This window comes from Grampus griseus (assembly GCF_964374135.1).
Source record: "Grampus griseus genome assembly, chromosome: 3".
In the NCBI taxonomy this organism is placed as follows: domain Eukaryota; kingdom Metazoa; phylum Chordata; class Mammalia; order Artiodactyla; family Delphinidae; genus Grampus; species Grampus griseus.
Genome location: NC_139019.1, coordinates 19761000 through 19786534, shown reverse-complemented (window position 1 = coordinate 19786534; position 25535 = coordinate 19761000).

Genomic DNA, 25535 nt, shown 5'->3' with positions numbered 1-25535 from the left:
TAAAACTTAAAAATTTACTTTTGGTTTTGATAAAAGTAAATCTCATTCATTTCATTGCATACCCTGAATTGATTAAAATCTTACTAGTTTCCTTAAAGCTTGATGACACAATTCCCCTAAGGTTATAAGAAAAGATTGATTAAAAAAAATAAATTCAGGGATTTTTCTTAGTTTTGTTTTGCTTATTTCCAACTAAATATCTTCCATGGATATAGTTACTTATAAATAGTCACCTTGTATGAACTTCTGTGACATTATCATGTGTTATATTTTTGCATATGTATATTTTTATTTGGAACATGTTTTTCCTAAATTTTTGTTCATAATTCATTTGTCTTATCATTAATATTTCTTGATAAAAGCATTCTATTTCCTCCAGTATTTTGGAATTTCTGGCCACTGAAAGGGCTATAATTTCCTATAATGCAGCATACTCATTTACAATAAACTAATGCTTTCTGTCTCAGGTACAAAAATGTAACAAACTAGACAAAAGCAGATGTCTCTGAAGATGTTCCTCAGATTCCAGCTATGTTTATGATCCAAAATAAAGTAGCAGTTTTGTTTTCTAAGTGGGTTATTTTATTAGTAATAAAATATCTTGAACTTGGAAATTATATTTATTTATACAAGAAATCAAAAGAAACATACTTTAACAGATGCTATATTTTAACAAATAGTCCCCCCATAAAGAATAATTCCCTTTATATAATGTTTTTAGCTAGTCCTTAGATGTTTGTATTAGAGCCTTTTTGTCCCCAGTAACATAATGTATCATTTAACATAATAGAGTTGTTTGCATATTGCTGATTCTTTTTGAGAAAACATATTCTTGACAGAAAACTTAAAAGCTAGTATCATTTAAAATGTAAACTTGCAAAGCTAGTCCCATGAAAGACTCTGTATATCTTCACTGTGATCCCAAAATTCTAAAAAGAATATATACGATAACTGAGGTCTAGTCCAGAAAAAAAAATATGAAGATTCAATACAGGCTAATGAAATTTAAAATGGCAATTTTTATTTGGCTAATACATAAAACAATTCATACTTACATGCAGAGATTGCATCACACTTTTAATGTGTTTACATCAAGAAACTAAAATTTAAACAGGAAGATTATCACAGTATAAGAACTGTAAAAAATTAATAAACAGAAACCTCAATTAAAGATTTGGAAGACCAGCAGGGGGAGCTCTCACACCCTGTGACAATAGTGGAGTCTAATAGGAAGAAGGATGCCTCTTCTTTCCTGGCAAGGACTCAACCAATGAAAAGCCATGGACTCTTCGTTTACTATAGTCCTCCCAACTTCCTTTTCCCCCTCTTTAGCGTTTGCCTTCCCTTGTCTGTGGGGACTTGTACATTGCACACTATGGTTGCAGACCCTGAATTATGATTCTCTGCTGATCCCAAATTAACCCATCTTTGTTGGAGAAATATCTGGCATTCTATTTTTTTTCAAGTCAACAGTACAAATTCTTGCCGTATCTCAAAGGAAAAAAAAAAGTTTAAAACCAAATCAAATGAAACACTAAAATAAATCAAAATACAAAAAAAGAAATCCAGAAAAGCTTGACTTTTTGTTTATGATGATTCAGTTTTAAGTGTATTGATAACATTTTTTTTAAAAAGGGGAAAAAAAAAAAACCCTCAGAAAAACTTCTAAGTGCATGTTTCCAAAATAAAATGGCAACAGAATCTTGAGATAGGCAACTTACTACTTTTTTCTTTGTATGTAGATCATTTTCATTATTTTTTCATTTTGCATGAAATTTAGAATTAAATTCTAATATAAGGGATCAAAAAACTTATAATGCATTTCTATTAAATGAATAGAAATTCCTTTCTCCTTCATAGCCCTTAAAGTGTAAATTAAATGTATGGAAATGGACTAATTTTCTTTTCTCTTTCTTCACTTTATGTGAAACTGTGAGGCCAAAAAGAACTTAAAATATTTAACAACATAAATAATATTGTATTAATTAGCAGATTCATAAAGTGTCAGTCTTTGGGGACAAGTTTTCAGGGACCATTCTACTACAATCTTTTAAAGTACTGTGAACCTCTCTTGCCATATTTAAGGTGATGATTTTTGGATATTTTATGTATTCATTCATCCCTTAACTTGAATTTTGTTTATTAAAAATTATTAAAATATAGTACCTGTCTCAATCTCTCTACACAGTAAAAGAGATATAACAATATAAACATTTAAAATATAATGTGTTGGGTTAAAAAAAATGGATCTATGTATACCATGCAGCAGTACGCTTAAAAAGGAGGAGGTTACATTGACTGATGTTTAGGGAGTTGTACACTATTGTTTCTAAAGTGCGATGAATTCACCAGGCAGTTTGAAAAAACAAGATATGTGGGCAATGGGAGTGGCATGGCTGGCACTGTATTATGTGTTTAGAGAACTTTAAAAGCATGCTACTGATGGTTCACTGAGTTAAGCGGTAGACATGTTTCAAATAAAAATCTGGAGTTGCATGCAAGTTCACATAATTTCTTTATTCACCTGTTCAACAAACATCCAGTTAGCTACACAGGTTTGGGGGAGGGGTCAAATGATGACTAAACTGAACATGGATTGTTCTCACAAAACCTACAGCCCAATGGATAAAAAAGCTTATTCAAAAATGCACGTAAAATGTGAAAGGGCTATTGTAGAGAGAGTAGCCAGTCTGGTTATTTGTTGTTGAGTAACAAACTTCTCCTAAGCTTAGTGGTTAAAAACAATTTATTTTTATTATTATTATTATCATCAGCAGCTGCATTATTCTGCTTGTTTGTTTGACTTGAATCAAGTAAGTGATTCTCTCACACAATTGCAGCCAGATATTGGAAGGGGCTGAATCAACTGAAGGCTCAATTGGGCTGGAAATCCAAAATGGCATTTGGTACTGAGTTGCTGTCTGGGAGCTTAGCTGGAGCTGTTGACAAGCACACCAATGTGCGGCCTCTCCATGTGGCTTGGACCTCTCCATGCTGGGTTCTGAGAGTGAGCATTCCAAAACCAGGAAGCAGAAAAGTACCCGACTATGTAAAATGTATGCCTTGAAATGCCATATACTATGGGTCAAAACAGTCTCTTAATCTGCCCAGACTCAAGAAGATGGAAAAATACTTATTTTTAGAAAATGAAATCTGTTCCAGTAACCATATAATTTATTATTCAAGTAGGGTTACCTTTGACAAGGTGAGTACAGTTTTCTATTTTTACACCTAATTTATAATTCCCTATGATTCTGACAACCCTTGCCACCTAGTCACTTAGTGGCTTCTTGAATCTTGCTGGATATGCCATGAACCATAGCACTGCAGGCTGGTATATTAAATGGAGAGAAACAAAATAGAAGACTGTCTCTTACTGCAAGGAGTAAGATGTCCTTAACCATTTGTAACCGAGCATTGCAGGCTGATATATCAAATGGCCAGAAATAAAACAGAAGATTCTCTCTTACTGCAAGGGATAAGATGTCCTTAACCATGTGTAACCGAGCATTTTGCTTTAGTAACATGCCCTACATACTGACCTTGAAAGGGAAGCATTAGTTATGTTGCTTTCAGAATGGATCCAGAGAGCAGAGCTATCACCAGTCATTTTCTAGTGATACTCTGTTTACTGAATATGCATTTCAGTTACTACTAGATGATTACCTGGAAGTAACTGAAAATAAAATTTAAATGTTTTTCTAACCTACTGAGGCTATTTTAATACAAATTTCAAAATAATATTTCATTTACAAAAAGAAAAATTAAGAGATATGCTAAACCAGCCAGGAAACTTGGAAAACAGGCACAAATTAGGATTACCTTGGGCAATCCAGAATATGGTCACCCTAAAGGATATATGGACACAATACTAAATAAGTACACAGAGAAAAAGCTACTGAAATTTAATGGAGCACACAGAAGGATTTACTGACAAGCTAAGCATTTTTAACTTTATCCTCAGGCTATGTACAGTTCAAGCATGAAAATACAAAATCAGATTGGCACTTCAGAATCATAACTATGTAAATAAAGGAAATGGCTTGGAGCGAGTATATACAGAGTGATAAAAGAACAATGAGGAAGCTATAACCATTTTCAAGACAATATGATATTAGAGGAATGTATGAACTAAAATGTTAGCAATAAGGATGAAGGATATTACTTAATCAAAATCTAGAATAAAGAATTATCAGACATAATTACCAAACATTTAGCATGGTACTATCATACCACCTTTAACATAATTTAGTTTTAAGCTAACTTTCAATTTAATGAATGATGGCATTAGAAAATTAGAAATTCCAGTTTTCTTGATCAGAGATTTAAGCTCCAACTGTCCTTCAGAGCCCCTGACTGTTAACATTGGATATAATCCACAACCCAACAACAAAAAATGGATATTTTTAATCAAAGCTAATTACTGAAAAGTCAACTCATAATAATTTCAGCAAAAAGTTCCAGTAAAACATATATTCTCGAATGTTTTGCATCAAAAAGGATTGTCTAAAATGATATCAAAGTGGTGTATTTTAAAGACTTTCATATAGAAAGCAGGCTAACTAAGGCATTAGAAGGCTGATGCTTGTGCATCACTTTTTTTAGGGAAATCATGGTCTATTTGGAGGTAGGGTGATTTTAATTTGTTTATTTTCTTGAACTTGATATTTTTGAGTACGAGATTTGAGGAAATTTAAACAATCCTTTCTTGAGGTTGGCATGCTAACGTACACACACTGTTTCTTTACAGTCTATAAGGGAGATTATACACTAGCTTAGAGGAATGCTAGAATAACAAGAATGGGCAGCAAGGAATATGTCACACATGTGGACTAACCACATGTCACCTCTATGGGGCTAGGCCACTTCTTGTTCTAACATAATTCAAAATTTCATCGTGATTGTATTGGCATTATATATCAGTACCCTGGATAATGTCTATAACACATTTTGATCATCACTGTGTAGGGATTTAAGAGCAAGGGCTCTGGTGCCACACAGCATGAGATTGAAACCGAGGTCCTCCATGTTCAGAAAGTATGGATGAGCTAACTTCTCTAACAACTTTCTCACCTGTTAGTCAGGGATACCAATAGTCCCTGCTGTGAAGGATCTGTTAAAAATTAAATGAGTTGATAAATATAAAACACATAGAATGCAGAATGGCTTAGAGATAGATTAGGGAGATAAACTATTTTGTCATCCAGACAGGGACGCCTTGAGAAAGAAAGGGTAAACTGAGAACTGAGACTGTTGTAGGCAAAAAGATTCACCTAATTAAACGTTACTACATGTGTTTTGTGGTGTTAATCTCCTGTGAATCAACCTTTATTTCATGTACACAAGCAACAAACAGTGTTTGTACCAGACACTGTTTTGTGCTGGTGATAACAGCAGTCTTCAAAACACAAACTCTGCTGCTGTCACGGGATGGTGATAGATTTCAACAATTGTACAAATTATTTACTGACAACTGTAATCATTCTAAGAGGAAATAAGATCATGCACAATGTTTAGAAACACAAAACAAAAATTACACATACCACAAAAATGAAGTAAAATGAAATTAATAACCCAATTTGCATTAACGATTTAAAGTTCCATGTTTTTATAATCAGGAGTTTTAACGTGTTCTTAGGTATTGTGTGCTGAATGTAGTGCATGAAAGAAAATGTTAATTAAATGGGAAAACAGGTGGCTTGTTTCACAAAACAGAGCTTTTAAAAATTGTTTACTGGGCTTCCCTGGCGGCGCAGTGGTTGAGAGTCTGCCTGCCGATGCAGCGGATGCGGGTTTGTAACCCGGTCCGGGAAGATCCCACATGCCGCGGAGCGGCTGGGCCCGTGAGCCATGGCCGCTGAGCCTGCGCGTCCGGAGCCTGTGCTCCGCAACGGGAGGGGCCACAACAGTGAGAGGCCCGCGTACCGCAAAAAAGATAATAAATAAAAATTTGTTTACTTTTAAGTCATGAATTAATGAATTCGTATTGATTCCAGCATGTGGTAAAGAAATCTATTTGAAATAAAGACAGTTTAGTTATTAGGGCTAACAAAACATTAAACCATTTACATGGATATGCCTCTAGATTTTCAATAATTTTTAATTTTAACTAATGCAATTAATTTACAATGCACAAATAACATTCAAATATTGACACTGACTTAAATGTGTGGTGGTATTATGAGATTTAGGAATTATAAGACACCATACTCTCTTGTTAATCAAATTGGGGAATGCAAAAACAAAAACAAAACAAAATACTCTGCTCAATTATTTTATGTGTTTTTTTCTGGGAAACATTTGGCACATGCATTGTACAAATTTCTACTGCTAATAATAGAACTGGAACGACTTTCATATTATTGAATTTATTATAGGAACATTTCTTCTGTCAGTCTTGAAAAAAACTTCATTACTCTTAGCTAGTAGGAAATCTAGCAGCCTAATTTGAGTCCTGAAAAAGCTTGTTCTTAGCCACTTATGTCTCTATCTATATGTCTGTATCTATCTATATATCTTTATATCTTGGTTGAGAGGTGGAAAATTACTAGCTCTGAGAAGGAAAATGTGTGCACGTGTGTGTGTGTGTGTTTGTTGAGTGAGTACAGTTAAGGAATGAGAATAAGCAGTAAGTCAGGAATTTATTCTTTTTGTTCTGAAGGCTTATTGTCAGTGGTTAAGCAACAAAAGACATAAAGAATGAAAAAGGTCAAGTTGAGAGTGCAAGTCAATGGAATTTTCTGTCAGGAAGGAGTGAGTATGGAATCTATCATGACCGTATTCTTCCACTGACTCCTGTCCATCAAGAATGGAACAAGAGGGCTTCCCTGGTGGCGCAGTGGTTGAGAGTCCGCCTGCCGATGCAGGGGACATGGGTTCGTGCCCCGGTCCAGGAGGATCCCACATGCCGCAGAGTGGCTGGGCCCGTGAGCCATGGCCGCTGAGCCTGCGCGCCCGGAGCCTGTGCTCCACAACGGGAGAGGCTACGACAGTGAGAGGCCCGTGTACCGAAAAAAAAAAAAAAAAAAAATTAGGAAAAAAAAAAAAGTAAAGCACAATTGGTGGAGTGACTCGCACTGCAGACTGAACTATCAACAAGTACTTACGGCTCTGGTCCCTGCTCAAAAGTAGTTGTGTTATGGGCTTTCTCAGTAAATGGTTCAAAGCAACACACACGTATTTGATAAAGGTTACCTCTATAAATCTAAGAGGCTCAGAATTATGGCACTTCTTTCTGAGGTGCTGGGTACCTGATTCTCTGGGACTTAATCCCACCTTCTGGCAGACATATTGTCTTAAGAGGTTACATTGACATTTGCTAATTTTTACTTACAAGCTCCAGTCAGCATGATTATCACCAACTGAATGACACACCATGATAACTTGGGCAATAGCAAAAGATCGAGATAACAGTGAGCCTGATTTTGCCAGGGACCTGTAGAACTACAATAATCCTGAGCTTAGACAGTAAAGTTGCACTGATGTCCTTATAATATGAGACTACATGGCTTCTGCTGGCATTTCCTATTTGATAAAGAGGAGAAAACATTTGTATATCAAAGACAAAGGTTTGGTTTGTTGGGTCCAGTAAATATAAAATAACTAGCACAGCAGGTGGAAATGAAGTCAACACCTGATAAAAATAACATTAATACACACTCATTTATCAATATCTGTTTTTCTTTAGAAGTAAAATAGAAAAATTCAAAGTGATAGGAAAGATACTTCTACATTTTTCATGTCTCTCAGTGTGGCAATCATATTTGCAATCTGTCAGCTATGGAATATTGCTTTTGGTTTATTCTTTTGTTAGGACAGGAAAGTACCAAGGGCTTCCACTTTTCCCTTTTTTCTATAATAAACCCTAACCTATGGTTCAGGGACCTGACATAGAAATTCTGCCACTTGTTTCCCAGCTATGGATTTAAGAACAGGAAAATAGTAAAATGTATGTTTGTGGGCATATTGAGACAGATTTAGATAAACCTCTTCATTTGTAATTTGATCTCCTGTGTTATTTATGAAGTTATTTCCTCTCAGCTCCATATTTACCTGTCATTATGTTCTGCATTAATCAATAGTATTTATTAAAGCAACTTTCCTTTAAGGGAGCATAGTAAAGGGCAGTAAAGGGCAGTAAAGGGCACTGGAGGGACATGGGAGGTAGATGATATTGTTCAGATCTTTTGACTATTACAAATCCATTCAAACATTTCTATCACTGTAAGTGTTGTTCCAGCTATATTATAAATGAGAAATTCTAAAACTATTTTTAATACAGGTTACTATTGAATCTAGTTTCATGTCATCCAATCAGGCTAACTACTAGAAAAACTCCTCTGTGGCAGGAACTAACTCAATGAATCTAAACACTCTGGTTGGTCTGGCTTTGTCCAACACTACATACCTTCCTCTATGAGATAACGCCTGATAATTTTTTTCTCAGAAATTTGCCTTAGGTTCTGCCAACATAAATGGTAAAAACTTTGCAGTACTTTAATAGGTATTATATCTCCTTCCAAGAAAGGTTTTGTCTTCTCCTTGGATGATTTAATTATTTTCCTCTATTTATCCAGATCTACCTGGGTCTGGATGAAATGAGAGGTAGTGGGGTGGGTCTTGAGGAAAGCTGGTATCTGTGTGCAAGCAAATGTCCCTTTGTGGAATTGTACAGATTTTCTGAGTAAGGGGAGACTGGTCTCCTCAGATGAGAAGAGAATGGTGTCGGCTGAGAAGGGAGGCACAGTGGGATAGGGTGATTTAATACAGTTAGATTCATTAGAATTTACCCCAAGTGCCTGCCATCCAGTCTCCCAAGTTTTCTCAACTACTTAAATTTAGTATAAATGACCTTCAAAGCTGTGCATTATACTCATTTTATAACTCTTTATAGTGCAGTCACAGATATTTGGATTGGAAATTGGATACATTGACCCTGGAGAAGATTGTTTCAAGTCAGTCATAGGAGATCTCTGGTTTTCCTACCTGGTCCAGAATTGAAATTTAAAATAATTTTCTGGTCATTTACTTTCTGTAAGTTCTCCAGTATAATCAGAGGCTGTCATCACCCCACAGTCACTTAATCATTATTTCCAATATGTCAGTCTATAGCTCGGGCAGTTTCATCTCCTAAGTCGGTGATTTCTGTAAGAACATCATTCCAGCCAATAATAAGTTATAATTTAAGTAAATATTTTGCTACTGCACTCTCCTTGCCTATCCAAACCCAATTTACCACTGATGATGACTCTTACTAACCTGAAATCAAACCAAGTCATACATGGAGTTCCAAATTTCTGCATATGCTCTCTTCTGTGAAAATATTTCAAACACTTAATACTTTATCAGGAAAGATTCAAATGGGAAAACAGAAGTCTACACTATGCATTTCAAATAAGAAGGATTTAATACAGGAATTTTGATGATTAAAAGCTATTCCAAAGAATGGTCAGAGAGGGTATTTCTAGGTTTCAATTATTGGACACTGTAGGAATCAGAGGAAACAATGATGCATAATGTCAGTTGCTTTCAACACCAGAAGTAGATGATTATTATTAGTAGAAAGATGCCTAAAAGCCAAGGACAATACCTGAATTTTTGCCTTATCATAAAGCAAATATACCTGTCCACAGTGTCAACTAGACAAATAGGTTTTCATTCTCTTTTTCTTTCAAAACTTTATATGAGTACTTTTCAATAGCAACATTTAACCTGAAGCTTGATTTTTAAGAGTCTAAGAAATGAAGGTTTAGGGATTTTAGCCCTTATGGTACAAGAGAAGGCATATACGGGCAGAAGGATAATATCTAGCTCAGAGAGACATTGATTGTTTTGAGCAGATGATGTTTTAGTCTGTTTTGGCAGCTGCAAGAGAATATCATACACTGGGTGGCTTATAAAGAACAGAAATTTATTTCTTACAGTTTTGGAGGCTGAAAAGTTCAAGATCAAGGCACTGGAATATCTGGTATTTAATGAGGACCCAGTTCCTAGTTCATGGACATCCATCTTCTCACTGGGTTTTCACACAGTGGAAGGGACGTCTCTGGGATTTCTTTTATAAGGGCACTAATCCCATTCATGAGGGCGCCATCCTCATAACTTGATCATCTCCTAAAGGCCCCAAGTTGAAATACCATCACACTAAGGATTAATTTTAAAACTGGGAAGTTTTGGAGGACAGAAACATTCAGTCTATAGCAGGTGAGTTCTATATTCTAAATAATCCAAATTCTAAAATGATCAGTCTATTTGCTGTGCTGAAAGTAGACAGGAGGAGCATAAGTAAAGAATCAGTGAAGCCAGGAGGAATTACTCAAGGAAAGGAAAGAGATAATTTGCTTCAAGAGGCAATTTGCTTCAAGATGGCAGTGGTGAAGTTGGTGAGAAATATTCAAATTCTGGAAATATTTTGAAGGTGAAGTTGTGGTGAACCACAGTTCATCCTGTGGGTGAACTGGATGTGGAGTTTAAGGGAACAGGTGAAGTCAAAGAACATTGCTATGCTTGAGCACTGAAGGATTGAGTTGCCATTAATGTGGATAGGAAAGACTGTAGATAGAGTTTACTGAGGAATAATACAACAACTTTAGTTTGTATACTATGAGAAGTTTTTAAAATATATTAGTAAGCATATTGAGTAAATGGTTGAATATTTCAGTCTGGAGTTTTGAGTGTATAACTTGGGATTCACTGACATATAGATGTATTTAAAATCATGAGACAGATGAAATAGCCACAAATAGTGGATACATTTTTAGTGAAGACAAAAGAAGACTGAAGCTCAGGATATTCCACACTTAAAATCTTGGGAAAAGAAGAGAATCCAACAAGGTAGGAAGGAAATCTTAAATCAAAGCGAGGGGGGGAAAAAAAGAGTGAATCACTGAAGACAGAGAGACCAGCTATGTTAAACACTACTAATAGGGCATGTCAGATAAGGGCTAAAAACTGACTATTCCACTTAGCTATACAAAGATGATTATTAAAATTGTTAAGAAAAAAATATGAAAAAAAATGTAGCCAAACGTGTGACTGAAAGGATTTGGGTGAGAATGGGAAGATGAAAGCCTAGGTAGAAGTAAAAGAGGTTTTGGATTTTTTCCAAATTTCCTCACATAAAACACACACATGTGTGCGTGTGCACACACACACACACACACACACAGATATCACCTTCAACAAACTGGACGCATTGTCATGAAATACAGGATATAATTTTATGGGGTCAAACCACTGATATTAGTAGGACCAATGTAATATGACAGCTATGTGTGAGAAAGAAAAGGGAACAAAATTGGGATATTTTGATAGTCCTAATAGCTTAAAACCTAGAAAATACCAGCTAGTATTCACTTTACCAAAAGGAAGATTACCTAATAAGCATGGAGGAATAAGAAGGTATAGGAATGCAACAGCCAAAACTAGGAGTCGTTTTCCTAAAATTCCTTTTACTGATTAATGTCAGAGGGCCAAGAAATACTAGTACTTATGGCGGTGGACTGGTTCTCAGAGATCTTAGAAATATTCAATGGAAGATACCTTTAAGAAAAATTAAAAAAAAAAGACGCTCGTTAGGGTAGAATAAAACTTCAACAAAGATGGAAAACTGAGGTACATTCAAGAGAACTTTGAACACCAATAGGAAATGCAAGTAGAGAAAACAGACAAGACTCGGAAGGATTTGGGTAGGCTCATAAATGGAATACGTTAATAAAGGTCACAAGTGTTGGTGAGCATTTGGTTATTTGGTTGGATATAATATATGAATACATAAATATAAGTTAGCTGTCAACCTTTGTCACCTTTATAAATATCATTAATATGCCCCATGTTTTAGATTCTTAAATCCTAATATGAAGACTTAACCATTTATACTCTGCATATCTAGTATTAAATCATTATACATTAGCTATTAAGTATAAATTTGCTTCTCTCTAGAGGCATTGATGTTAAACCAAAAATATTTTCCAGCTATGCATGATGAAATCACACTCTTCTGTTCCTACAGTGATCATGTTCTTAAGATTCTAAACATAAGGACAGAAAAATATTTCCTCACATCATCAGAAGGTAATGGATAGACTTGAATATAAAATTTACAACTTTAAGGCCTTAACTCGATTCTTTTGTAATAAAGATACAATCTTTTAAAATATAGAAAGTTTGAAAGTGGTTGCTTCTATTTCCAGCACTGTAATGTATGAACTTGCAAATAAATAAGAAAATTTAAACAGTGATTCTACCATTGATTACTATCAAGAGAGCATTCTGCAATTCATAAATCTAAGTGAGGTCTATTTTGCAACTTGTCATCTTTTGTAAATCAACATTTGTAAAAAATAGAGTACATTGGAAGTACAAAACAGCAAAGCATATTTTAACCTATCTAAATGTGTGATAAATTGTACTTTTCTATTTGAAGTAGATTAAATGAACATTTATCAGAAATATAACTTAGTTGTAGCTACAGGACATTCATGCGTACTTTCTAAATAAGACTACCATTGATTTGGACAGATCAAATGAATATAAATCATGACTAAACCTAATCATCTAGTCTTTGGCATGATTAAATACTTTGGGGTTATGATTTATTTAGCTTACATACTTAGATATTTTACTTTTAAACATATGTTGTGATATCAATCTAACTGGAATAATTTACTATCTCCTTCTCTTTGCTAAGAGAGAACGAAGGAAACCTAATTTGATTTCTTAATACAGGGGGTGCTTGCCTGTACAAAGGGGTCAGAAAAATGTGATGTATACTATTTAATGTGTAGTAGGCTCCAAGCTGAAGTAAGAAAGAAACCGATTACTACTTTATACAATAATACAATTCTTGAATTGCTAAGGAAAATAGAGATATCTAGCTAATTTCTTGATACCGTACTGGTCCTCAAAATGAATGTCTTTGCTTGAAAGACATATGTGTTGAAAAAAATTAATATTAAAGAAACAATCATGCTTTCATTTGGCAAGTTTATGTAAACTAGAAAGGAAATATGACTGTTTCTAGGCTTGACCATGGTTTTTGGTGGACTTTAGTAAGCAACAGTGATCTTAATACTCAATGCCAGGGCTACTATAGAGAATGAAACAGTCAGGATAACAAGCATAGAACAGAAAATACAGACAGATCCAGAAATTAAGATATTGTCCTGTGACCAAGGGTGAAGATTCACTTCGAGACAATGGAAGATGATTTATTAAGGAGAGAAGGAGAACTACTTAGAAAATGAAAAATAAAATGAGGAGTATCTTCAAGAGAACCTTATGACTACTTTTATCCTTCCTTCCCTTGAGAACCCTGAGGAATCCTTATTTTAGTAAGAGCCTTCACATGGTAATGTTAACATTTAGGGTATATGGGTAAAGGGTGTACGGGAATTAATTTTCTGTACTATCTTTACAAATTTTTTCTAAGTCTGAAATTATTTCAAAATGAAAGTTAAAAATTGAAAAATATACAAAACAAAAAAAAACAAAATTACCATTTCACATGATATTTGCCTTAGAAACTGTTCACAGCCTTTAGTTATATATACCATAGATATGGTGCATATATGTTTATGAATGTTATATCCTCTTTTGTATTGATCCCTTTATCATTATATAATGCCCTTCTTTTTCTTTTATTAGAGACATTGTTTTAAAGTCTACTTTGTTGGATATAACTATTGTTACCCAGGCTTTTTGTTTCCAATTTGTGTGGAATATCTTTTTCCATCCCCTCAGTTTCTGTCCGTGTGTTTTTTTAGAACTGAAGTGAGGCTCTTGTAGACATCATATAGATGGGTCTTTATTTTTTTTAATCCAATTAGCCGCCCTATGTATTTTGATTGGAGCATTTGGTCCATTGTCATTTAAAGTGATTACTGATAGGTATATACTTATTGCCATTTTGTTACTTCTTTTCTGGTTGTTTTTGTAGTTCTCTGGGTTTTTTTCTTCTTTTTTTAGTCACTTTCCTTATGATTTGATGATTTTCTTCAGCGTTATGTTTGCTTTTTTCTCTCTTGTATTTGTGTATCTGTTGTAGGATTTTGATCTGGGGTTAGCATGGAGCTTCTGTATGTTAACTACATCTACTTGTTTTAAACTGATAGTCACTTAAGTTCAAACACATTCTAAAAGTTCTACATTTTTTACTCTTTCCCCTAACTTTTTATGTTTATGATGTCACATTTTACATCTTCATGTCTATCCCTTGTTTATTGTAGTTATAGTTGATTTTACAATTTTTGTCTTTTAACCTTCTTATTAGCTTATTAAGTGGTTGATCCACAGCCTTTACTACGTACTTGCCTTTACCAGTGGGATTTTTCCCTTCCTATAATTTCTTATTTTTTTGTAGCATTTTCTTTTTCATTTAAAGAAGACCAGTTAACACTTCTTGTAAGATCAGTTTAGTAATAAATTGAGCTCTTTTCATTTTTGCTTGTCTGAGAAGCTCTTTCTCTTTCAATTATGAATGATAACCTTGTTGGATACAGTATCCTAGTTTGTAGGTTTTTTTTCTTTCAGCACTTTAAAGATATCATGCTACTCCCTTCTGGACTGCAAAGTTTCTGCTGAAAAATCAGCTAATAGCCTTATGGGGGTCCTTTGTATGTGTCTCTTTGTTTTTCTCTTGCTGCCTTTAAAATCCTCTTTAACTTTTGCCATTCTAATTATGATATGTCTTGGTGTGGGTCTCTTTGGTACACCATGTTTGGGACTCTCTGTGCTTCCTGTACCAGGAAGTCTTTCCTTCTTCAACTTTGGGAAGTTTTCAGCCATAATTTTTTCAAATACTTATTTTACCCCCTTCTCTCTCTCTTCTCCTTCTGGGACCCCTGTGAGGCAAATGTTAGTACTTCTGATGTTGTCTCACAGGTCCCTTAAATATTCTCATTTTTTAAAATTTATTTTTCTTTTTGCTGTTCTGATTGGGTGATTTCCATTATTCTGCCTTCCAAATTGCTTCTGTGTTCTTCTGTATCATCCAATCTGCTATTAATTCCCTCTAGTGTATTTTTTATTTCAGTTATTATATTCTTCCGCTCTGACTGGTTATCTTTTATACATTCTGTTTCTCTGTTAAAATTCTCACTGAGTTCATCTATTCTTTTCTCCCATTCAGTTAGCATTCTTATTACTATGCTCTGAACTCTTTATCACGTAAATTATTTAACTCTGTTTCATTAGAGGATTTTTCAGGTTGTTGTGGTTTTTTTTGTTTGTTTGTTTGTTTTTTTGTACGTGGGCCTCTTACTGTTGTGGCCTCTCCCGTTGTGGAGCACAGGCTCCGGACACACAGGCTCAACGGCCATGGCTCATGGGCCCAGCCACTCCGCGGCATGTGGGATCTTCCTGGACCAGGGCACGAACCCGTGTCCCCTGCATCGGCAGGCAGACTCAACCACTGCACCACCAGGGAAGCCCTTTCAGGTTGTTTTTTCTTTTCTTGGTCTTTCATTTGAAACCTATTCCTCTGTCTTTTCATTTTCTTGAACTCTCTCTGTCTCTATGAAATTTGGTGTAACAATTATGTATCCCAGTCTTGAAGGTGTACCATTGTGTGGGAGTATCCCTATGAAATCTGTGTGTGCCCAGTGGCTTTGGTGGGAAAGTTGGATCTGAGTTGAGTAGGGGCTGCATCTTCCCCCAAGATGTGCGGGCATCCACCACCTTTGTAGAAGGTAGGGCTGGAGTTGGAGGGGTTAAAGTCAGAGTCAAGTGCAAGCTGAGTTTTTCCTATGCTCAATGGACATCACTGCCCTCTAAGGGGTAGGGGCATGGCCCAAGGGGCTGAAACAGTAACTCTGACAGAGTTGGGCTTCTCTTGGGTGTGATGGCAGTCTCTGTCTTGGTTTGGGATGTGGCCAGGGCCCGAGGGCTTGAGGCTGAATTTCTGTGCTCCTTTCATTTTTTCCCTAGAATGTATGCCTTGGTTAGAGGCTGGGTTGGAGAAGGAGGGGTTGGTGCCACAACACTGAGCTGGCTCCCCACCCCCACCCCTGCCACATATGCACAGTGATGTGTGATGCAGCAGTGGCCCTTTGCCCTGGAGCTAGCTAGCCTAGCTCCCTTCTGAGAGTGTCGGCAGGGATGGGCACTCTGAAGGTGGCAATCTCCATCCTAGAGCTAGTCTCAATCCCTCCTGGGTGTGTGCACCAAAGCACCTGCTGGCAATGGTTGCGTCCATCCTGGTCAGAGACAGGGCCAGGGTCCGAGACAGTTCCATTCTCTCCATGTGCACATGCTCTGTTGGCAACCTGTTTCCTGCAAGTATGTACATTTTTGATGGCAAAGACAGCCTCCGCCTTAGTGGGGAGCAGCACCCACCAGAGCAAGAGGGCTGCCGCAGGAGCCCCGTGCTGGCTGGGAGGTGCACTGGGTCCTGGCAAACCAGCCATAGCCCCAAGCAGCTTTCAATCTGTTGCCTCTGCACTGTAATTTGGAGTAAGCAAGACCGTGTGTGTGCTCTTGAAGAGTGGAATCTCAGTTTCTCACAGCTGTCCGGTGTGAGAAACCAGCTAATGGGGCTCTTCTTCCTGGTGTCAGACCCTAGGGCTGGGGTGCCTAATGTGTAGCTCTAACCCCTTGCTCCCTCAGAACCCCTAAGCCTGTGATATTCTCCCTCTTTTCTGTGTCCCCTCATTAGCAGTGCTGGTCCTCACCAGATCACTTCTCCACCCTCCTTACCTGACGCAGTGTGGATTTTTCTTTACAGCCCTTGTTGTAGAAGAGCTATTCTGCTAGTCTCCAGATCGATTTCGGTAAGAGTTGCTTTATATGTAGTTGTAGCTTAGATGTGTCCCTGATGTTAGGTGAGCCCAAGGTCCTCCCACTCCACCATCTTGATCTCTCTCTGATCCACAGATAACTGTAATTAATTAATTTATTTGTTTTGGGTTGTGTGTGTGTGTCTATGTCTATGCCTGTTTTGGTTTGAGTCTCGTCTCTTTCCCTTACGTAGATGGCATTTAAATAAAAGCCTCATATCACACTTGCTGTTTGAGAGAGCTCTCATCATACCAAATCTTCCATAAAAATCCAGTTATTTTGACTGGTATGCATAACCTCACCTTTACAAGCATTTGTCTTGTTCATACTGTATGCCAGGTATTAATGTTAGATTACTGAAAAATAGTAATAACAAATTTGGTGAAAATTTCTCCAATCCTATGTTTTTCTTAAAAGAATAACCAAAATAAATGCAATAATATCACGCAGTTGTACAAACAATAGCTAGGAACAGTATATGTTTATGCATATATGCATATGTGCATGTATATATGCACATATGCATATATATACATATATAATTTATCACATGTATGTATATCTATCTTTTTTTTTTTTTTTTTGCGGTACGCGGGCCTCTCACTGTTGTGGCCTCTCCCGTTGCGGAGCACAGGCTCTGGACACGCAGGCTCAGCGGCCATGGCTCACGGGCCTAGCTGTTCCATGGCATGTGGGATCTTCCCAGGCTGGGGCATGAACCCATGTCCCCTGCATTGGCAGGCAGACTCTCACCAACTGCGCCACCAGGGAAGCCCTATCTATCATTTTTAATCAGTCACTCTTTATGAATTGAAATAGATCCCCTATTCTCTGAAGACTGCCTTTGATACTGACTCAATTTTTTTGGCTGAGTAAATCACATTGCAATTATCCCTTTGACTTAGTGGCTACGAGCATAAAATGAAGCATTTGAAGGTTACACTGTACCTGCCAAAGGGAAAAACAGCCCTACTTTTTTGCATGTTTAATTTTATTACTTTTCTATAATCATTTTATGGCAATAATGCTTAGGTAAATGTATTCCTTTGAGGTGAAAATTATACATTTTAAAATGGAATAGCTGATCTGAAAAGTAAGTTTCTTTGAGAAAAATTGAACTGGCCTATAAAATGCTATATATTGGTTAAGAAAGAATTTAATTTAGATTGTTTAAGTATTATTTATAGTCTGTCCTTCACTTGACTTTATCAATAAACTCTTCCTCAAAACGTAGAATATCCTTTCCTAGGAGTGCCAAAATCTATATAACAAGTGTTATTGACCAATGTGGTACTGTACAAAGCATCTAGTATATATAGCTTGCAGAATATTTTAAAGACAGTATATTAAGAGACTATCTTTGTAATGAGTTTTTACTCAATGAAAGTACTCCTGTGTTTTTCAAGGCTTTTTCTTTCTTTTTTTCATTACTTTTCTTCTCATTTAATTCTTTCTTTTTTTCTTTCCTTTATACTTAATTGAACTATATGTGATTTGAATATTTCTTTTTACTTTTTATTATGTTCTGGGAAGAAACAAAGGAGTTTTTAAATATCAAACTGGGAATATATACACACACAGATAAAAATCAATTAGACAGATAGATAGGCAGATAGATAATTATTGAGATTTGACCAACTTTACAGGCGGACCTAGAAATATTATGTGCAAGGCACAGTTCATATGTATATGCTAAGTCTAGGTATGACATTTACTCATTTCTCCCCCAATCATCCATCCATTCATTTATTTTATTAAAAAAACCCCTGGGGTTATCTCATATGTACCAAGCACTGTGTTGAACCCCGGAGAACAAAATTGCCTATAAGATATTGGTCTAAAACTCTTAGATATCTATACTCCCAAGGAGGAGAAACAGGTGACTGAAACATCATAGTGTAGTGTAGAGGAAACTAATAGTTATCTTTATATCATCTTATGACTTCAAAACAGTGCCTATAGGTCTAATTATCACCTGACAAGCATTCTGCTAAGCATTTGACATATTTAGATTTAATTAACCTTCAAAACAACCTAGGACTTTGATATCATTATTTCACCTACTTTGTACTTAAGAAAAGTGAGGCACTGGAAGTTGAGTATCTTACCTAAGGACATTCAGCCAAGTAAGTGAATAATCCAAGTAAATAGGGTTCCTAGACCTACTTCTAATGTGTGTGTGTGTGTGTGTGTGTGTGTGTGTGTGTGTGTGTAGGCTTCCCCTCACCAGCAAACAATTCTTTGATGTCAGCAGGGTGTACAAGAATTCAACTCAACTCTGACACTATCTACTGGGAGATAGAATCAGATACCACAGGTAAAAAAGGCTCAGTCCCATGAGATCACCCTCTGCTTGAGATGCTAGTCTCAAGCCCAGGTTGTCCCCTGTACTTCTGACCAGCTGGCTACAAAATGGAAGTTCCAACAACCCCTCCAATTCAGGATGCCAATAGCAAGTCCAAGTTGTTACCTGCACTTCTGGCTGGCTATAAATCAGAGGTTCCCCAAATCCCCTCCTTGAGTTTGATTAATTTACAAGAGGGGCTCTCAGAACTCAGAGAAACATTTTCCTTACTAGATTACCAGTTTATTATAAAAGAATATTAAAGGCTATAAGTCATCAGACAGATGAAGAGATACATAGGGCAGGGTCCGAAAGGAAAGAGTTTCTGTCTTTGTGTAGCATGGGGCCCTTCAGGGTAGAAGTGTTCTGTTTTCCCAACATGGAAACTCTGGTGGTTTGAAGGAGGCTTCATTACTTGGTCATGAATAACTAAATCACTGGCCAATGGTATTTTATTCAACTTCAAGCCCCTCTCTCCTGCCTGGAAATCAAGGAGTGGGACTGAAAGTTCACAACCCTCTAATCATGTAACTCGTTCTTCCAGCAACCAGCTTCCATTCTTAGGTGCTGCTAAAATTCACCTCATTCACGTAACAAAACACACATTTATCACTCTCAACACTTGAGAAGTTCCAAAGGTTTTAGAAGCTCTGAGCCAGGAATTGTGGACAAAGTCCAAATATATGTGAGAAATATATTTTGGTCGTTTGAATGACTAAATATGTAAGTCTGATAAAAGGCTGATTTTTATAACTGCAGTTCCTAGTAAACAAAAACTTGCTGACAGAAAGGAACTGGTTACCATATCAGGCATTTGGTGGAAAGCTCAAGGGGATGGTGAAGTGATGAAAAACAACTGTTTCATCCATAGGGATATTTGTCAATTCTGTGCTTCACCTAGAGTCTGAAATTCCAGAGAAACTAGGAAAAGGGCCACTGCTGCAGTACAAAAAGACTAGAACATATGGGACTGGAATCTTTAAAACATATATGAAAATAGAGGGCATCCAATATCTAGATGTGTCAAACAGCCATGTAAGGCATGATTACAGCACTTATCAGATTCTGATACTAGGAACAACGAGAAGCTAAAATTCTAAGTTAAATTTACACTGAAAAATAGAGTAATTTTCTATAGAGAAAAAGAAAATAACTGCAAGAGAAAGTGACTATGATAAACACAATCTATATTTTGGTGGGCAGTCTAGAGAGTTCTACCCATGTAACAAGAGTGAATTAGAGTAAGACTAAGCTTTACAAAAGGGAAAAAGCCTGCTTCAACAAAACTTATTGGATTAATATGGCTAGATCATTGGCCAACATTCTTTAAATGATATCCAGAATTCTATCAAAAATTACAAACCCAATAAAGAGTCAGGCACAATAAGTGAAAATAAAACCAGAAAGCAGAAAGGTATCCTGATACACAGGTATACTAAGTAAATAAGTAAGTAGACAAGTATTTTAACAACAATTGATAAATTAAAAAGTTTACAATAAAAGATTAAAAATATAGAAGGAAAGATATAAAATGTAAGTATAAACTGTAATTACTAAAACATTAATAAATAAAAAACTGTAGAAATGAGAATATACTTTCTGAAATTAAGAATTCACTTGAATAAAAGTTTAGAAAGCAAATGACAGGAACAATAAAATGAATGCCATAAGCATGAAAAAAATCAATCTGAATACAATAGATAAAAATCATTGGAAATACAGGGGGTAAGAGACATGTGGGACAGTAAAATTTTAACACCTGTGTACTTTTATTGCCAGAAAGAAAGAAAAGAAAGAATGAAGAAATAATTGCTGAAGATTTTCTAAAATTGCTGAAAGATATCAACACACAGAATCAAAACTCTCACCGAACTTTAAGCAAATGTCCCTATACAATCATAGTAATAAAACTCTTGAAAACTACAGCCACAGATAAAATCATAAAATCTAGTAGAGGAAAAATATGTTATCTTCAAAGGAACAACAATAAGCCTGACAGGTAACTCCTCAAAAGAAATAATGGAAGCAAGAAAACAATCAAAAAAAATCTTTAACATGATGAATGAGTATAACCTAGAATTCTATACTCAATGAAAATATGTTTATAAAATTAATTGGGAGGAGCTTCAAGATGGGGGAAGAGTAAGACATGGACATCACCTTCCTCTCCACAAATACATCAGAAATCCATCTACATGTGGAACAACTCCTACAGAACACCTACTGAAAGCTGGCAGAAGACCTCAGACCTCCCAAAAGGCAGGAAACTCCCCACATACATGCGTAGGGCAAAAGAAAAAAGGAAAAACAGAGACAAAAGAATAAGGATGGGACCTGCACCAGTGGGAGGGAGCTGTGAAGGAGGAAAGGTTTCCACACACTATGAAGCCCCTTAACAGGCTGAGACTGTGGGTGGCGGAGTGGGAAAGCTTCGGAGCCATGGAGGAGAGCGCAGCAACAGGGGTGCAGAGGTCAAAGCGGAGAGATTCCCGCACAGAGGATCTGTGCCGACCTGCACTCACCAGCCCGAGAGGCTTGTCGGCTCACCCGCCGGGGCGGGCGGGGGCTGGGAACTGAGGCTTGGGCTTCGGAGGTCGGATCCCAGGGAGAGGACTGGGGTTAGCTGCATGAACACAGCCTGAAGGGGGCTAGTGCACCACAGCTAGCTGGGAGGGAGTCCGGGAAAAAGTCTGGATCGGCCGAAGAGGCACGAGACTTTTTCTTCCCTCTTTGTTTCCTGGTGTGCGAGGAGAGGGGATTAAGAGCGCTGCTTAAAGGAGCTCCAGAGACGGGCGCAAGCCGCGGCTAACAGCGTGGACCCCAGAGACGGGCATGGGACGCTAAGGCTGCTACTGCAGCCACCAAAAAGCCTGTGTGCGAGCCCAGGTCACTATCCACACCTCCCCTCCAGGGAGCCTGTGCAGCCCGCCACTGCCAGAGTCCCGTGATCCAGGGACAGCTTCCCCAGGGGAACACACGGCATGCCTCAGGCTGATGCAACGTCATGCTGGCCTCTGCCGCCGCAGGCTTGCCCCGCACTCTGTACCCCTCCCCCACCCGCCTGAGTGAGCCAGAGACCCCGAATCAGCTGCTCCCTTAACCCAGTCCTGGCTGAGCGAAGAACAGACACACTCAGGTGACCTACATGCAGAGGCGGGTCCAAATCCAAAGCTGAACCCCGGGAGCTGTGCGAACAAAGAAGAGAAAGGGAAATCTCTCCCAGCAGCCTCAGGAGCAGCGGATGAAACCTCCACCATCAACTTGATGTACTCTACATCTGTGGAATTACCTGAATAGACAACGAATCATTCCAAATTGAGGAGGTGGACTTTGGGAGCAAATATATATATATTTTTTTTCCCTTTTAATCTTTGTGTGAGTGTGTATGTGTATGCTTCTGTGTGTGACTCTGTTTCTATAGCTTTGCTTTTACCATTTGTCCTAGGGTTCTGTCTGTCCTTTGTTTTTTATTACATTTTAAAACTTTTTTCATAATAATTATTTTTTATTTTAATAACTTTATTTTATTTTTTTCTTTCTTCCTTCCTTCCTTCTTTCCTTCTTTCCTTACTCTCTTTCTCTCATAGGAAACACAAGAGAAGGAAAAGACCTACAAAAACAAACTGAAAACAATTAAGAAAATGGTAATAGGAACATACATATCGATAATTACCCTAAATGTAAATGGATTAAAGGCTCCAACCAAAAGAAATAGAATGGCTGAATGGATACAAAAACAAGATCCATATATATGCTGTCTACAAGAGACCCACTTCAGACCTAGGGACACATACAGACTGAAAGTGAGGGGATGGAAAACATATTCCATGCAAATAGAAATCAAAAGAAAGCAGGAGTAGCAATTCTCGTATCAGACAAAATAGACTTTAAAATAAAGACTATTACAGCAGACAAAGAAGGACACTACATAATGATGAAAGGATCAATCCAAGAAGAAGATATAACAATTGTAAATATTTATGCACCCAACATAGGAGCACCTCAATACATAATGCAAATACTAACAGCCATAAAAGGGGAAATCAACAGTAACACAATCATAGTAGGGGACTTTAACACCCACATTCACCAATGGACAGATCATCCAAAATGAATATAAATAAGGAAACACAGGCTTTAAATGATACATTAAACAAGATTGAGTTAACTGATATTTATAGGACATTCCATCCAAAAACAACAGAATACACTTTCTTCTCAAGTGCTCATGGAAAATTCTCCAGGATAGATGATATCTTGGGTCACAAATCAAACCTTGGTAAATTTAAGAAAATTGAAATTGTATCAAGTATCTTTTCCGACCACAATGCTATGAGACTAGATATCAATTACAGGAAAAAATCTATAAAAAATACAAACACACGGAGGCTAAACAATACACTACTTAATAACCAACAGATCACTGAAGAAATCAAGGAGGAAACCAAAAACTGCCTAGAAACAAATGACAATGAAAACACAACAACCCACAACCTATGGGATGCAGCAAAAGCAGTTCTAAGAGGGAATTTTATAGCAATACAATCCTACCTTAAGAAACAAGAAACATCTGAAATAAACAACCTAATATTACACCTAAAGCAATTAGAGAAAGAAGAACAAAAAAACCCCAAAGTTAGCAGAAGGAAAGAAATCATAAAGATCAGATCAGAAATAAATGAAAAAGTAATGAAGGAAACAGTAGAAAAGATCAATAAAACTAAAAGCTGGTTCTTTGAGAAGATAAACAAAATTGATAAACCATTAGCCAGACTCATCAAGAAAAAAAGGGAGAAGACGGAAATCAATAGAATTAGAAATGAAAAAGGAGAAGTAACAACTCACACTGAAGAAATACAAAGGATCGCAAGAGATTACTACAAGAAACTCTGCGCCAATAAAATGGACAACCTGGAAGAAATGGACAAATTCTTAGAAATGCACAACCTTCCAAGACTGAACCAGGAAGTAATAGAAAATATGAACAGACCAATCACAAGCACTGAAATTGAAACTGTGATTAAAAATCTTCCAAGAAACAAAAGCCCAGGACCAGCTGGCTTCACAGGCAAATTCTATCACACATTTAGAGAAGAGCTAACACCTATCCTTCTCAAACTTTTCCAAAAAATAGCAGAGGCAGGAACACTCCCAAACTCGTTCTACAAGGCCACCATCACTATGATACCAAAACCAGACAAAGATGTCAGAAAGAAAGAAATCTACAGGCCAATATCACTGATGAACATAGATGCAAAAATCCTCAACAAAATGCTAGCAAACAGAATCCAACACCACATTAAAAGGATCATACACTATAATCAAGTGGAGTTTATCCCAGGAATGCAAGGTTTCTTCAATATATGCAAATCAGTCAACGTGATACACCACACTAACAAATTGTAGGAGGAAAACCATATGATCATCTCAATAGATGCAGAGAAAGGTTTCGACAAAATTCAACACCGACTTATAATCAAAACCCTCCAGAAAGTAGGCATAGAGCGAACTTTCCTCAACATAATAAAGGCCATTTATGACAAACCCACAGCCAACATTGTCCTCAATGGTGAAAAACTGAAACTATTTCCACTAATATCAGGAACAATACAGGGTTTCCCACTCTCACTACTATTATTCAACATAGTTTTGGAAGTTTTAGCCACAGCAATCAGAGAAGAAAAAGAAATAAAAGGAATCCAAATAGGAAAAGAAGAAGTAAAGCTGTCACTGTTTGCAGATGACGATACTTTACATAGAGAATCCTAAAAATGCTACCAGAAAACTACTAGAGCTAATCAATGAATTTTGTAAAGTAGCAGGATACAAAATTAATGCACAGAAATCTCTTGCATTCCTATACACTAATGATGAAAAATCTGAAAGAGAAATTAAGAAAACACTCCCATTTACTATTGCAACAAAAAGAATAAAATATCTAGGAATAAACCCACCTGAGGAGACAAAAGACCTGTATGTGGAAAATTATAAGACACTGATGAAAGAAATTAAAGATGATACAAACAGATGGAGAGATATACCATGTTCTTGGAGAGGAAGAATCAACATTGTGAAAATGACTATACTACCCACAGCAATCTACAGCTTCAATGCAATCCCTATCTAACTACCAATGGCATTTTTCACAGAACTAGAACAAAAAATTTCACAATTTGTATGGAAACACAAAAGACCCCGAATAGCCAAAGCAATCTTGAGAACGAAAAACAGAGCTGGAGGAATCAGGCTCCCTGACTTCAGACTATACTACAAAGCTACAGTAATCAAGACAGTATGGTACTGGCACAAAAACAGAAATATAGATCAATGGAACAGGACATAAAGCCCAGAGATAAATCCACACACATATGGTCACCTTATCTTTAATAAAGGAGGCAAGAATATGCAGTGAAGAAAA